The sequence below is a fragment of the Microtus oregoni genome, unplaced genomic scaffold, assembly GCF_018167655.1.
Source record: "Microtus oregoni isolate MIOR12 unplaced genomic scaffold, Mior012 000032F_ref0000030, whole genome shotgun sequence".
Classification (NCBI taxonomy): domain Eukaryota; kingdom Metazoa; phylum Chordata; class Mammalia; order Rodentia; family Cricetidae; genus Microtus; species Microtus oregoni.
In genome coordinates, this window is record NW_024543091.1 from 7700411 (window position 1) to 7714247 (window position 13837).

At 41.5% G+C, this 13837-nt stretch overlaps 1 pseudogene; it reads right to left on the reverse strand.

The window, feature by feature from the left end:
* Window positions 1–11886: 11886 nt before the first annotated feature.
* On the reverse strand, window positions 11887–12644 carry LOC121465952 (annotated as a pseudogene).
* Between the last annotated feature and the right edge of the window lie 1193 nt (window positions 12645–13837).

The window sequence follows — 13837 nt, forward strand, 5'->3', positions numbered from 1 at the left end:
AGGGCTCCACTTACAAAATGCCCTCACTCTCTTTCGTGGTTCCTGCTGCAGGCCAAGAACCCTCTCACCCCTCTGAAGGATCTTCAGGACAGGACCAGGCTCCCCTTGTGCCAGTGACCTGGCCAACCAAAGGCCTACCTCTTTGATTCGATTGTAGTAGGGCGATCTGCTCTCCTTATTGCACGCCTGTTCCCGCTGCTTGGGTCTGCCTCTGCGCTGGTCCCCGAAAGCCTCTTCCTGTATGCGGTGTTGCTCCGCCGCGTCTGGCCGCCGCCGCTCCGCCGCGTCTGGCCGCCGCCGCTCCGCCGCGTCTGGCCGCCGCCGCTCCGCCGCGTCTGGCCGCCGCCGCTCCGCCGCGTCTGGCCGCCGCCGCTCCGCCGCGTCTGGCCGCCGCCGCTCCGCCGCGTCTCCCCTTCTTTGTTTTGTGTTGGTGAAGGGTCTCTAGATGTCTGAGTTATTGTGGTCATTTTTGGACTCCTTGGTTAGTGATTTTCCTTCAATTACTTTCTGTAAGGCTGGATTTGTGGCTGCGTATTGTTTAAATTTGTTTTTATCCTGGAAAATTTTATTATCTCCATTTATAGTGAATGAAAGCTTGGCTGGGTATAGTAATCTGGGCTTGCACCCATGGTCTCTCAGTTTCTGCAGTACATCTATCCAGGACCTTCTGGCTTTCATGGTTTCCATGGAGAAGTCAGGTGTAAGTCTGATAGGTTTACCTTTATAAGTAATTTGGCCTTTTTCCTTTGCAGCTCTTAATATTCTTTCCTTATTCTGTATGCTTTGTGTTTTGATAATTATATGGCGAGGGGATTTTTTTTTTGATCCAGCCTATTCGGTGTTCTGTATGCTTCTTGCACCTTCATAGGAAAATCTTTCCTTAGGTTGGGAAAGTTTTCTTCTATAATTTTATTAAATAGATTTTCTGGACCATTGAACTGCCCTTCTTCTCCTTCTTCTACTCCTATTATTCTTAGGTTTGGTCTTTTTATTGTGTCCCATATTTCCTGAATGTTTTGTGATGAGAGTTTGTTGGACTTGCTGTTTTCTTTGATCAGTGTGTTTATTTTCTCTATGGTATCTTCAGAATCCGAGAGTCTTTCTTCTATCTCTTGTATTCTGCTGGTTATGCTTGTTTCTGTAGTCTCTATTCGTTTACCTAGATTTTCCATGTCCAGACGGCCCTCTGTTTGTGTTTTCTTCTTTGCCTCCATTTCAGTTTTCAGGTCTTGAACTGTTTCCATTATCTGTTTGATTGTTTTTCCTTGGTTTTCTAGGGTATCATTCACTGATTTATTCAATTCTTCAAACTTTCTGTTATATTTCTCATCCATTTCTATAAGGGCGTTTTTTACATGCTGTTTAAGGGTGTCAATCACTTTCATGAAGTCAATCTTTTCTCCTTCCTCTTGATTAAGGGGTTCTTGTCCTCCCGTTGTGAGGTCGCTTGTTTCTGGTAGCTTCATGTTGCTTTTCAGCTTGTTGGGCGAATTCTTGCCTTGATGTCGGCCCATCTCTTCTTCCAAATGCTCCCTATGGATCTTCTTTTACCGGATTAGGTCTCCTTGCCTACCAAACGCTGACTCTCCCCAATGTTGGCTCTCCCAATGCTGGGTCTCCTGGCGCCGAAAGATCAGGCCTCCGTGCTGGTTGGGCAGCTCACAGACAAAGCGCCTACCCCGCTTGGTGCAGGCAGGCCACAGAAACAAAGGAACTGCTGCCCGCCCGGGAGCCCCGGGTACTCGGACCCAGCGCCCAGATAGGCTGCGCTGGGCGATGCCACGCGCCAAAAGAGGGCAGTGGGGGCGAAGTGGGGAGGGCTCTGGACGGAAGCTGGGTGGGCCAGGAAGAAAGAGGCAGCAGAGAGCCCAAGCAGGACAGGGGGCCAAGAAACCCCCGAGCTCCCCGTCCCAGGCTGGCGCCGTGGGCCAGAAACTCACCCCAATGCTGGGTCTCCTGGCGCCGAAAGATCAGGCCTCCGTGCTGGTTGGGCAGCTCACAGACAAAGCGCCTACCCCGCTTGGTGCAGGCAGGCCACAGAAACAAAGGAACTGCTGCCCCCCGGGAGCCCCGGGTACTCGGACCCAGCGCCCAGATAGGCTGGGCTGGGCGATGCCACGCGCCAAAAGAGGGCAGTGGGGGCGAAGTGGGGAGGGCTCTGGACGGAAGCTGGGTGGGCCAGGAAGAAAGAGGCAGCACCCGGGGAGTAGAGGCCCTGCAGAGAGCCCAAGCAGGACAGGGGGCCAAGAAACCCCCGAGCTCCCCGTCCCAGGCTGGCGCCGTGGGCCAGAAACTCACCCCAATGCTGGGTCTCCTGGCGCCGAAAGATCAGAACTCTGTGAGTTTGAGGTCAGTCTGTTCTACAATGTGAGTTCCAGGAAAGCCAAGGCTATTCCATAGAGGAACCCTGTCTCAAAGAAAAAAAAAACCAAATAAATAAATAAATAAATAAATAAATAGATAAATAAATAAAAATAAATATATCTAGCTATCTACCTATCATTTATGTATCTTGTTTTTTTTTTTTTTGGGGCGGGGGTGTCAGGGCTTCGCCATGTCCTATTTTTCTACTTCAGATGGCCTCTCTCTCTCTCTCTCTCTCTCTCTCTCTCTCTCATCTTTCTTTTCTTCTATTTATTTATTTGTTTGTTAGTTTTTACATCCCAATTAAAGTTTACCCTCCCTCCCCTCTCCCCATTCTCTCCCTCCATCCTTATCCCCTCCCTCGCTATCCCATCCACTCTCACCCATGGTATATCAAGCTGCAGTGAGACTAGGCACCTCCTTTCTATTAAGGATGGATGAAGCAATCTGGTAGGAGGAAAGGGTCCCCAAAGCAGGCAATCCCAGAGATAGCACATAGGTTCTTTTTAAAATGTACTATTCTGTTCCCAGATCTTACAAAGAAAAAGCAAAACAAATCCAACGCTTGTCTTAGTTTGCTTTTGATTGCTGTGGTGAAGACCATTACCAAAGACAGTGTGAGGAAGGAAGGGTTTATTTAACTTACATATCCTATGCCACAGTCTATTGAGGGATGCCGAGTCAGGAACTCAAGAAAGGAACTTGGAGGCAGAAATGGAAGCAGAAACCATGGAGAAACATCGCTTTCTGACTCGCTTTCCTGCTTTCTTATACCACCTGGAATCACCTGCCCACAGGCTGTATCACCCACAGTGGGCTGGGCTCTATCACATTAATCACCAATGAAGAAAATGTCACAGACTTGTCTATGGGCCAATCAGACGGAGACATATTCTCAGTGGAGGTTTTCTCTTCCCAAACGGCCCAATCTTGTAACAACTTGACAAAAAAATCAACCAGCATATCCCTATTACTAACTATTTTATATTTTATTAAAACAACAGATACTCTTTTAATAAAAGCAGATCCATCAATTAGGCTCACAGACTTCTGCTTTCATGAAAGATTTTGACATACGGCTATGGTTTATTCAGTGTGGCCGACGGTAAACTACCACAGCTGGGGATGAATGAGAGCTTATGGAGAGGACAGCGATCAGCAGAGGATACTGATCCAGATGACAGAGAAAAGGAGCGATTTGTCTCACTGGGAAGGAGAATGATCATTACATGTTTTAACCTGTTAACTAAATATAGTAGAAAGCAAAACCATCTCTGTGGTAATTTCTTTTTTCTTTTTCTTTTTCGAGACAGGGTTTCTCTGTGGTTTTGGAGCCTGTCCTGGAACTAGCTCTTGTAGACCAGGCTGGTCTCGAACTCACAGAGATCTGCTTGCCTCTGCCTCCCAAGTGCTGGGATTAAAGGCGTGCGCCACCACCGCCCGGCTCCGTGGTATTTTCAAAACTTTTGTTTAGTATTTAATTTGGAAACAAAGACCAAAAAGAAATCCTAAAGGTGATGTGATGTTTAACCTTGCTTGAGACCTTGATGAAGTTTAGAATCACCAAGGCAGTCACTGCTAACCCTGTATGGGAGGGGCTTTAGGCTAACTGAGATAGAAAGACTCACCCTAAATGTGAGTTAGCATTCCATGGGCTGGGGTCTGAGACTGCATGGAAAGGAGAGGGTGAGCTGAGCCTAAGCACCCGTCCACTGCTGTCTACTCCTGACTGTGGACATGTGTGGCCAGCTGCTATCTGCCCCCAACTTCATATGTTCTCTGCTATGACAGGGTATCCTCTGTAGGTATAAGACAACATGAACCCATCCTTCCTCAGGTTGCCCTAGTCAGGTGTTTGTCACAGCGATGCAACAAACAACCAATAAAGGCAGTGGCTCACAGAATTTGATATTCATACACATATATGGTGAGTGTACTTCCAAGAAAGTTCACCAATAATATAACTAACATAACTTGGGAAATTTTGAAAATGTAAACAAATGGAATAATAATCACTACTTGAATTTGTTCAGTATTTTCTCTTCATTATACAAAGTAACAGAACATTCATTGGAATTAGCAGAGGCGTTCTCACTAAAACTTCAGCCCTGTTTAATTGATTTCTGTGTTTGAAATCGCTTCTCTAGGGTCCTTCAAGCCCAGGACGCAGACACACACCCTAACCCCAATGCTGTACAGGTTGTGTTGTGAAGTTCTTCCAGCTTTTATCAGTCATGCCTGATTTCACTTGGGATTTATTTTTTGAAATCCACATCAACAACACACAAAGGCTCCAAAAATTTCCTCATTTTAAAAGCAGCTTGAATCAATTCAGCTTTGGCACATCAGAGAACGACCCAAACATTTCATTCTATTATGTCATGTTTTGGCATATACAGTTGTCCCTCCATGTCCATGGAGGGTTGGCTCTGTGATCCTACAGATGCTAAAATCTATGGTTGTTCAAGTCTCTGTATGAAATATCTGGTATTCGCACCACAGCCCATGCACATTCTTCTAGACTTTAGAGTTTTTTGTTGTTGTTTTTGGGATACGGTCATGCTATATTGTCCAAAAAGACCTTGTCTTCTAGACTCAAGCAATCTCTCATCTTCAGTTACCTGAGTAATTGGCTCAACATCTAGTGCTCTCATGTACTTAATTTCTAGATTACATATAATACCTAATGCAATGCAAATGCTATACAAATACTTGCTTTGTTATATTATTCAAGGAATAATGGCAAGAAAGAAGTCTATACATATTCAGCCCAGATAGAGTTTTCCTCCTAAGAATCTGTTGTTCATTAGTGTGTGAATGTATATGGGATCCACAGACCTTCCATTGTCAGCACCCACACCACTTTGCTCTGTTGGCATCTGCATTTCTGTTGTTGCCTTACTCACACCTTACACCCCTCTTCTCTGAAACTAACAAGGAATTATTTGAAGGAGATTAACAGAGAGCTGATTTAAATTTAGAAACTATTGGAACCTGGGGATAGGAGGAGAGAAGGTAGGTGAGAGTAATACAAAAGATGAGCTGGGTTCCCAGTTCTCAAACATCTTGTAAGTATAGTTATTCTTTCTTGATACCCACCACAAATTAGAAGGGACAGCTTTATTTCCCCCAAGAACGAAAGAGTAATTAGAGCAATTAGCTCTACTCAGCAGTAGAATCTAAATATCTTCTGGTTATATGGGATAGTCATGAGAACTGAAATAAGTTTCTTGAATCACAGCTACTGCAGAAGCTTCAGCTGTAGTTCTTAATGAACTTTCACATTATTAAGAGTTAATTACTATTTTTGAACATTTTTAGTTAAGAAATTTTGATAATGATCATTGATTCTAACATTCACTTCAGTATTTCGGCTGTAAACAACTTTAAGGGGTGAGGGTTTATTTAGGCTCACAATTTGAGGGTACAGTCCATTAAGGAAGGGAAGCCATGGTGACAGGAGCATGAGACATTGACCACAATGTATGGCAGTCAGAAAGCAGAGGGACAGACAAAGGCTTATATTTGTCTTACTTTCTCTTATGTAGAATGGTGATGCCGGTAAATAGCATGGGTATTAGGATTAAGCCACAGAGTGCCTTGGCAGGTTGGAGCCGAGGTGCGCCATTAAGAGACCACACCATGCAACAGATCTCATGTAAGAGGTTTATTGTGGCACACTGCTCAGGCGTGGGGAGTGGAGATGCCTTAGAGTGGGGATATGAGACATAGACAGACACAGGGACAGGCAGACAGATAGACAGATAGGGAGACAGGGAGACAGAGGGAATGAGAGGAAGCTATGATGTCAGAAGGGACTTTTAAAAGGTCATGTGTGTTGCATAGGAAACTACACAACTTGTAGTAACAGATAGGGTCCTAGTGTTGCTCAGACCCATGGGAGGGGAGCAAACAAGCATCAGGCAAGCTTACCAGGTCACAGGCACCAAGGTTAGGTAGGATATGTGGTGAAAGGAATCGAGGCAGGTTGGGGTCAAGGTGTGCTGCTCAGAGATAGCTTCCATGACAGGGACCTAATGCAAATGATTTATTGGTGAGGAGGGGGAGAGAACAGAAGGGCTGCTCGGAGTGTGGAAAGGAGAGAGAAAGGTGGAGACAGGCAGACAGACAGGGAGAGATACTGGGAGACAGGGAATGAGAGAGAGCAGCCTGCAGTGCTGTCCAGAGGGGTCTTTCAAAGAGCGCATGTGCTGCATCTGGTGGCGGTGTTGCTGGCGTAAGCAGCTGGCCTTGAGTCGCTACAGAGGAGGCTGGTAGAGCGCCAGATTTACAACAGTGGATCTTCAGTATTATTTCATTATTATTATTAATTAAAAATTTCATTTATTTTACATCCCCATTGCAGCTTCCCCTCCCGCTTCTCTCCCACACCTGTGTTGTCTGTCACCATCCATCCACCCCCATGACCGCCACCTACACCTTCTGTGTGTGTGTGTGACAGCTGTGTAGCTCGGTCTGTTGTAGGGTTCCTAGCAGTGGGATCAGGGCCTTGTTTTCAGTCTTAATTAATCCCGTCTAAAAACTCCTTCACAGACACGTCCAGAGGTTTGTTTACTAAGTAATTCCAGATTTTGTTAACAGTCAATATTAACTATCATAGACTCTAAAAGTATAATACATAGAATTTATCAAATTCAAGTCAACCAGGGAACAAGGGAACAACTGATGTAATCACTAATATCAGGTTGCTTGCACAGAGCCATGTTGAGTGAGGGACGGTGTCTGAAGGGACAAAGGTAAGTCATTCATTACAGCTTCTGTAAAATGATGGTCAGAAGATGGGGAGACACACTGTCTTTTGCTGTAGTCTATGGAGCGTAAGTATCCCACTCACATCACAAATTAAGCTTCACAAATATGCCTTTGCAGTGAGGTCAAAGGACAGGGCTTCAGTCATTGCTAGGGAATGTGTTTCTAAAGAACAAATAAGTCATTAATTTTGAACTTTGCTTCTCCTCATCTGTTTGTAGGAACCAATTATGAAACAAGCGTTAAGTGTGCAGGGAAGCATGAGTCTGCAACCTCATTTCGTCATTCAGTTCTGAGAGTGTCTGATATGAAGAGGAAATGTCCTGGGAATGGACAGAATATTAGATGCCGCAGGATTAATGCAGGTGGTGCGCATGTATATTACACATAACATGCTTCTATCATGTTAGAGGTGTATTGCTGATCTCCTGTAGGCCGGAGTATCACGGTTCTGTCCATTTGGGTCAGAGATCATTATAAGTTCAGGAAGGATCGTATCTGTGACATGCCACAGACAAACTGTCAGTCTTCTCAGGGTCTGGAGCTCTTTCCACTGTCACATCTCAAGAATAATCCCAATGATGTACAGGACTGATGAGGTTTTAGGGGTTTCATTATGATGGCATGTGAAGTGATACATCACTGTAAAATTTTAACGTGTCAGGGCTGGAGAGATGGCTCAGTGGTTAAGAGCACTGGCTGTTCTTCCACAGGACCTGAGTTCAATTCCCAGCACCCACGTGGCAGCTCACAACTGTCTGTAACTCCTGTTCCAGGGCATCTGATGCCTTTATACAGACAAATGTGCAGGCAAAACACCAATGTATACAAAAGAAAAATAAATAAGTAATAAAAAAAGATAAAAGAGGGAACCCTGTGTTAGGATGAGATGTTTAATTAAAAAAAATTTTTTTAACGTGTCAGGATGTTAACCTATGATGGAAGAGTGTCATTAACATTAACTCTTGTGTATCAGAGTATATGTCAGAATATATACATTTAATTTCTTTTCTAGCCCTTTTTTTAAATTAAAAAATTTTAATAGTAAAAAGGTCAAATCCCCACCTAGGATCTTTTCAGGAAAATTAATACATTTAATTCTTTTTTTTTCTTTTTCTTTTTTTTTTTTTTTTTTTGATTTTCGAGACAGGGTTTCTCCGTAGCTTTTTGGTTCCTGTCCTGGAACTAGCTCTTCTAGACCAGGCTGGCCTCGAACTCACACATTTAATTCTTTTTAATTAAAAATGTTTTTGGGGGGGCTGAGAGATGGCTCAGAGGTAAAGAGCATTGCCTGCTCTTCCAAAGGTCTTGAGTTCAATTCCCAGCAACCACATGGTGGCTCACAACCATCTCTAATGAGATCTGGTGCCCTCTTCTGGCCTGCAGGAATACACGCAGACAGAACACTGTATACTTATAAATAAATAAATATTAAAAAATGTTTTTGGTAGTCATTTACAGAGATTAGTAAAATAGGTCATAGAAAACATCATAATGAGGTCTTATCAAAGTCCCTCTGGTTATTAAGAGATAAACGTCTGTTTTCTGGTACCCAGTATGTGAAAGAGTTGTCAAAAGTGGACTGGTTAAAAATATCTACCAAACAAGTCTGTGTAATTTTCTCCAGAAAATAAAGATGAAATGAACTCTTCTGAACTTACTTTACCAAGTCAGAATTTCTTTGATCTTAAAATATATCAAGATATTACAAGAAAATGACTACAAAACTCATGAACATCTACCAAGTATCATCAAACTACAGTCTATGGACTGGCTGTCTGCAAATAAAAAGTTGGCTAACCTACAAATTGACTCCCTTTTTTGTATATGTGTATACTTTTTGTTTTGTTTTCATATTGCTTTCTGTATTTTTTTTAGTTTGTTTTGACTTTTCTTTTTCTTTCGAGAGAAAAAAAGAAGATGAAGTTGGGTAGGTAGGGAGGTAGGGATGAGCTGGACAAGGGGAAGAGTATGATCAAAATACACTGGATGAAAAAATATAATAAAAATAAATTAATTAAAAATAAAGAATTTTAGAATACTGACACCTCCAGCCATTTGCTATGGCAGAGCTGAGCAGCTGCAGATATAGCAGAAATATAAACAGTCAGAGTGAGAGTCAATGACCTTTACTATATGATTCTCCAAGAATTTTGCCAAATCTCTACATAGATATAGGATTCCCTATTCAAATTGTAAATGTTGAGTCTGAAAGTCTATATACTAAGTTCTCTTGGGAGACCTGAGGATGGGTCCAAGAGAACAAGCAGAGGGAACGAGGCCTCTACACAGCACAGAGGGCTTTCAGTGGCTGCAGAGGGCTGTTTGGAATCCAAGTAAAATGCGGTGATCCTATGTCAGGAGACTATGGTAACAAAGTAATGGTTACTTACATGGAGACAATTTGTGGATATAGAACAACTTTCTTGAACCAGAAAGTAAGTACATATCCCAAACTTAAAATCCTGAAAATCAAAATCATGAAGATAGATCAAAATGTAATAGGCACCAATTTAGAGAACTTTCTACTTACTAAGGCATAGCTAATTAGAGCACCAAAATAAGAAGGGATCAGTGAGTTCATACTAATTTAAAAAAATACACACACAAATAGACAAAGCATCTGCTCTTCAGGATAGGCTGCCCACTAATAAGTATAGATTGAATTTAAAAGTTACCATTTGGTAGCTTTAAAAAGCTAATTAATTCAGTCAAGAGACACCACAACATTCCAAACAGAGGCAGGAGTGTACTGGAATCAGCTGTTAAAGCTTCAGGAATTCTGAAGGTTCATTGTTAAAGTTATTACCATCTAAATTATCTGAATATAGAAACAATGATATTCGAAACAAAGCTCATCACTTGGGCTCAAACACCCTCCCCTGAGCACTTAACCTTTGCCTCAACACCCTGCACCACACAGCTCCTCTCTGTGCTCAGCACCAATGCCCTCTTTACCCTACACACATTTTACCACTTTCTCATAGGTGAACCCGCATCTGATAGGCTTTCTAGGTGAGACTGCCACCTTCAGCTCTGGACTTATACTTAGGAGGTTAATACAGCTAGAGTAAGAAGTCTTTCCCCATAGTTCTGGCAAATCTCCCAACACTGACACTGATTGGCTCAATTTAAGACACACAAACGTTCATTAAGCAATGTCTGTGTAAAGACAGCTAGCCAGGAGACTTGGGAAAGAATATGCTGATTAGACCAGCCTAGGTTGATGTTGAGCCCTGAAGTCAGGAATCTAGCTTAGCCAATTCAGGACTACAGGGCCAAGGCTGAGGCAGAAGCTGCTTCTCAACTACCAATCAGTGAGGTGTTAGAGCCAGAAAGAGATCAAGCAGGGCAAGCCAGACAACCAATGGAAACCTACATAGGGAGAAAGCAAGGCAGTTGAGTCATCAAAAGCTACAAGAAGGAGCAGTGACTCAAAAAGCAATTGCAACCTGCTAAGGCCATGGGTAACACGGGAAGAAAACTGAGAGAGGAGAGAGAGAAGGGGGCCAGGGAAAGAGTTGCTATGCTGCAGATATTTGGGAAATTATACAGGAGGAAAAAGTAAAATGCTCTTATGTGTAGTGGCTGGTACCCTCCCGGGGGCACTGAAGTAGAGTCGTGGGAATGCTTAATGAATTCCGTGGACTCTTGATTGTATTGTTGGAGAAGAGACAGAAGCAACAAAGACCTTATATTTTTCTGTTTTAATGGAAAATTTTAATTTAATTCAATTTTTCATTAGTATATAAAGTAATGAGTTTCACCAAGAGAACTTCCAACCTACATGTCATTTTGTTTTGTGGTCATTTTCTCCCTTTCTCCTCCGTCATCCCATGGGTCCCTACATCTTCTCCAGATGTCTTTCCCCAGTTACTCCGTGTTCCTATTTCATGTGTATTCTTACCCTCTTTAGCTTCACCTTTCTTTTTTATTTTTATACATTCTCTTTCTTTCTTTTAATGAATTTTTAAAAAGATCTTATTTATTCATTATATATACAGTATTCTGTCTGCACATCTGCAGGTCAGAAGAGTATGTCATATCTCATTACGGATGGTTGCGAGCCACCATATGGCTACTGGGAATTGAACTCAGGACCTCTGGAAAAACAGTCAGTGCTTTTAACCACTGAGCCATCTCTCTAGTCCTATTTTTCATCTTTCTTAAGATCTTTTCTCTATTCTCATAACTTTTTTTTTTTAGTTTATAGAACACACACGCACACACTTTTAAATCTAAGTTCTGCATCTAAGAGAAAATGTGCAGTATTTATTTCACAACATAATATTTTCTAGCTACATTTTTTTCTACAATTGCAATGATTTCCTTTTTCTTTATGGCTATATAAAATCCCATTGTGTATCCAAAACATGCTTAACAAATTGATCACCTGTTGATGGATATCTAGGCTAGTTCTGTTTCCTGGCTATTGTAACATTGTGATAAATATGGATGTATAAATCCTCTTTTTGGTGTGTTGACTTACAGTTCTTTTGCTATATACCCAAGACTGGTATGACTGGGTCATATGGCAGTTCTGTTTTGAGAATGGTCGTACAAGATTATATTCCCACCAAAAATAGATACGGGTTCGTCTTTTTCATAGGCTCTCCAGGATTTGTTGTTATTTGCTCTCTTTATGATGGCCATTTAGACCTGAGTGAAGTTTAATCTCAAGGTAATTTTAATTTATTTTCTTTCTTCCTTTTTCAATTTTAATCTTCACAAACAGGACTCTTTTCGTCACTATTAAAAATCTGGATTTTGAACAGCCTCTTGCAGGGGTGGTTCATATCCACCAGATCGTACCTGTCTCATCACCGGTAGCTTTCCCGGAACGACCTTTTACCTTGGAGCTCCATGAGTTTTCCCAATTCAAATTTGCATTTCGTCAGCACTTTTTACTTTTCTAGTGAAGGCATCAAGAAGAGGACAAATGGACTGGCAAGTCTTTTCTATGTCTTTCCCAATGATGTTTGGAATCAATTTATTAACCATTTCCTTCAAGTCTGCACTTTTTGGATTATTATTTTCATCATCTTCTTTAGGATCTGTGGACCCAAATGTGCTGCACATAGGTGGACTTTCATATCTTGTTGCGTTTTTTTAGTGAAACCAACACAGAACAGATGACACAAATAACCATCAGTTGTCTTATCATCAGCCTCAGCCTCAATCAAGATCTGCTACTTTTTGACCATGGAATACAGTTGTGTTCAGAGTAAGATCCATGACATGGAAGTTAGTCAGACAGTTTTGGACCTGGGCAGTCTCAGTAATTAGCTTGGAATTTTAAAATGCAGTTTTGTCATTCTGTAGATCAGCAAGACTCGCTTCAAACACACAACTCTTGAGGACATCAGAGGCAATTTTGGTTTCTCCCTTGTGACTAGTGTTTATTCAATGTTTCTAATATTGAACATACTCCGAGCCTTCACATCATAGCAATCCTTCTTAGAAAATGGATCAACCATTTTCTTCTTGGCTGCCTTCTTGCCAACTGCCATAGTGTTGCTCTTAGAGCCAAAAGTAATTTAGAGTTTTCTAATACTTAACAAAGCTGAAAACCTTTTCAAATATTTATAAGCCATTTTTTTATTTCTTCTTTTGAGAGCTGTCTATTCAGTACATTAGCACATTTATTGATAGGATGATTTTGGTGTTTGGTGTTTAAGTTTCGAAGTACTTAATCCCCTGTCACATATATAGCTCGTCAGGATTATTTCCCCATTCCCCAGGAAGTCAGGCAGGTTCTTTAGTCTGACGGTCTTTTCCTCCTGTCAGAAGTTTTAAATTTTCTTGTAATCTCATTTTACAATTCTTGAAATTAATTTCTGTTCTTTTGTATTATTTTTACAGAGAATCATCATCTCTGCTATGTCTTAAAGTATTTTCCTTGTTGTCCTTTAGTATTTTCAAAGATTTAGACCTTATATTAGGATCTTTGATTCATTTTGAACTGATTTTTCATCCATCTTGAGAAATCTACACCTACATATATTTTTCTACCTGAGAAAATCTAGTTCTTGCAACATGATGTCTTAGAGGTTATCTTTTCTCCACTGTATGTTTTTTGACAGCGTTATAAAGATTGTACAAGTCAGAGGACCAGGATATCTGTTGTGAGATTGTGTCTTCTTTTATGACAGGGAAGTTCTACCCATGAAATCTCAATAATATGGTTGACAAAACAAGACCTGGAAAAGAACACCAACTGATATTAACTTGGATGGGGGAAAATCTCACAAGGTTCTACCCCTAAATGAAAAACTACAAATTGATGAGAAAGGGAGAAAGCATCTTCTCCAGGGATGAACTCCTGATGGGTCATCCAATCCCAAATCATTGTATTTATAAGTTTACATATATGCATACATAAAAAACATAATTAAAGAGTAATAGGCCATGAATTTGAGGAGTTGAAGGGACAAGGGAGTAATTGGAGGGAAGAGGGGACATGATGTTAAAAATAGTACTTATCTATCTATTAAATAATTTAAAGCCGGGCGGTGGTGGCGCACACCTTTAATCCCAGCACTTGGGAGGCAGAGGCAGGCAGATCTCTGTGAGTTCAAGGCCAGCCTTTTTATTTTGGGGTATATTCTTTTTAACATCAGTTTCTTCATAAGTTTTATAATGAAGAGATGTTGAACTTTGGACATAAAAGATTTTCAAGTTGACTGAAATTTATTTTTGCAAA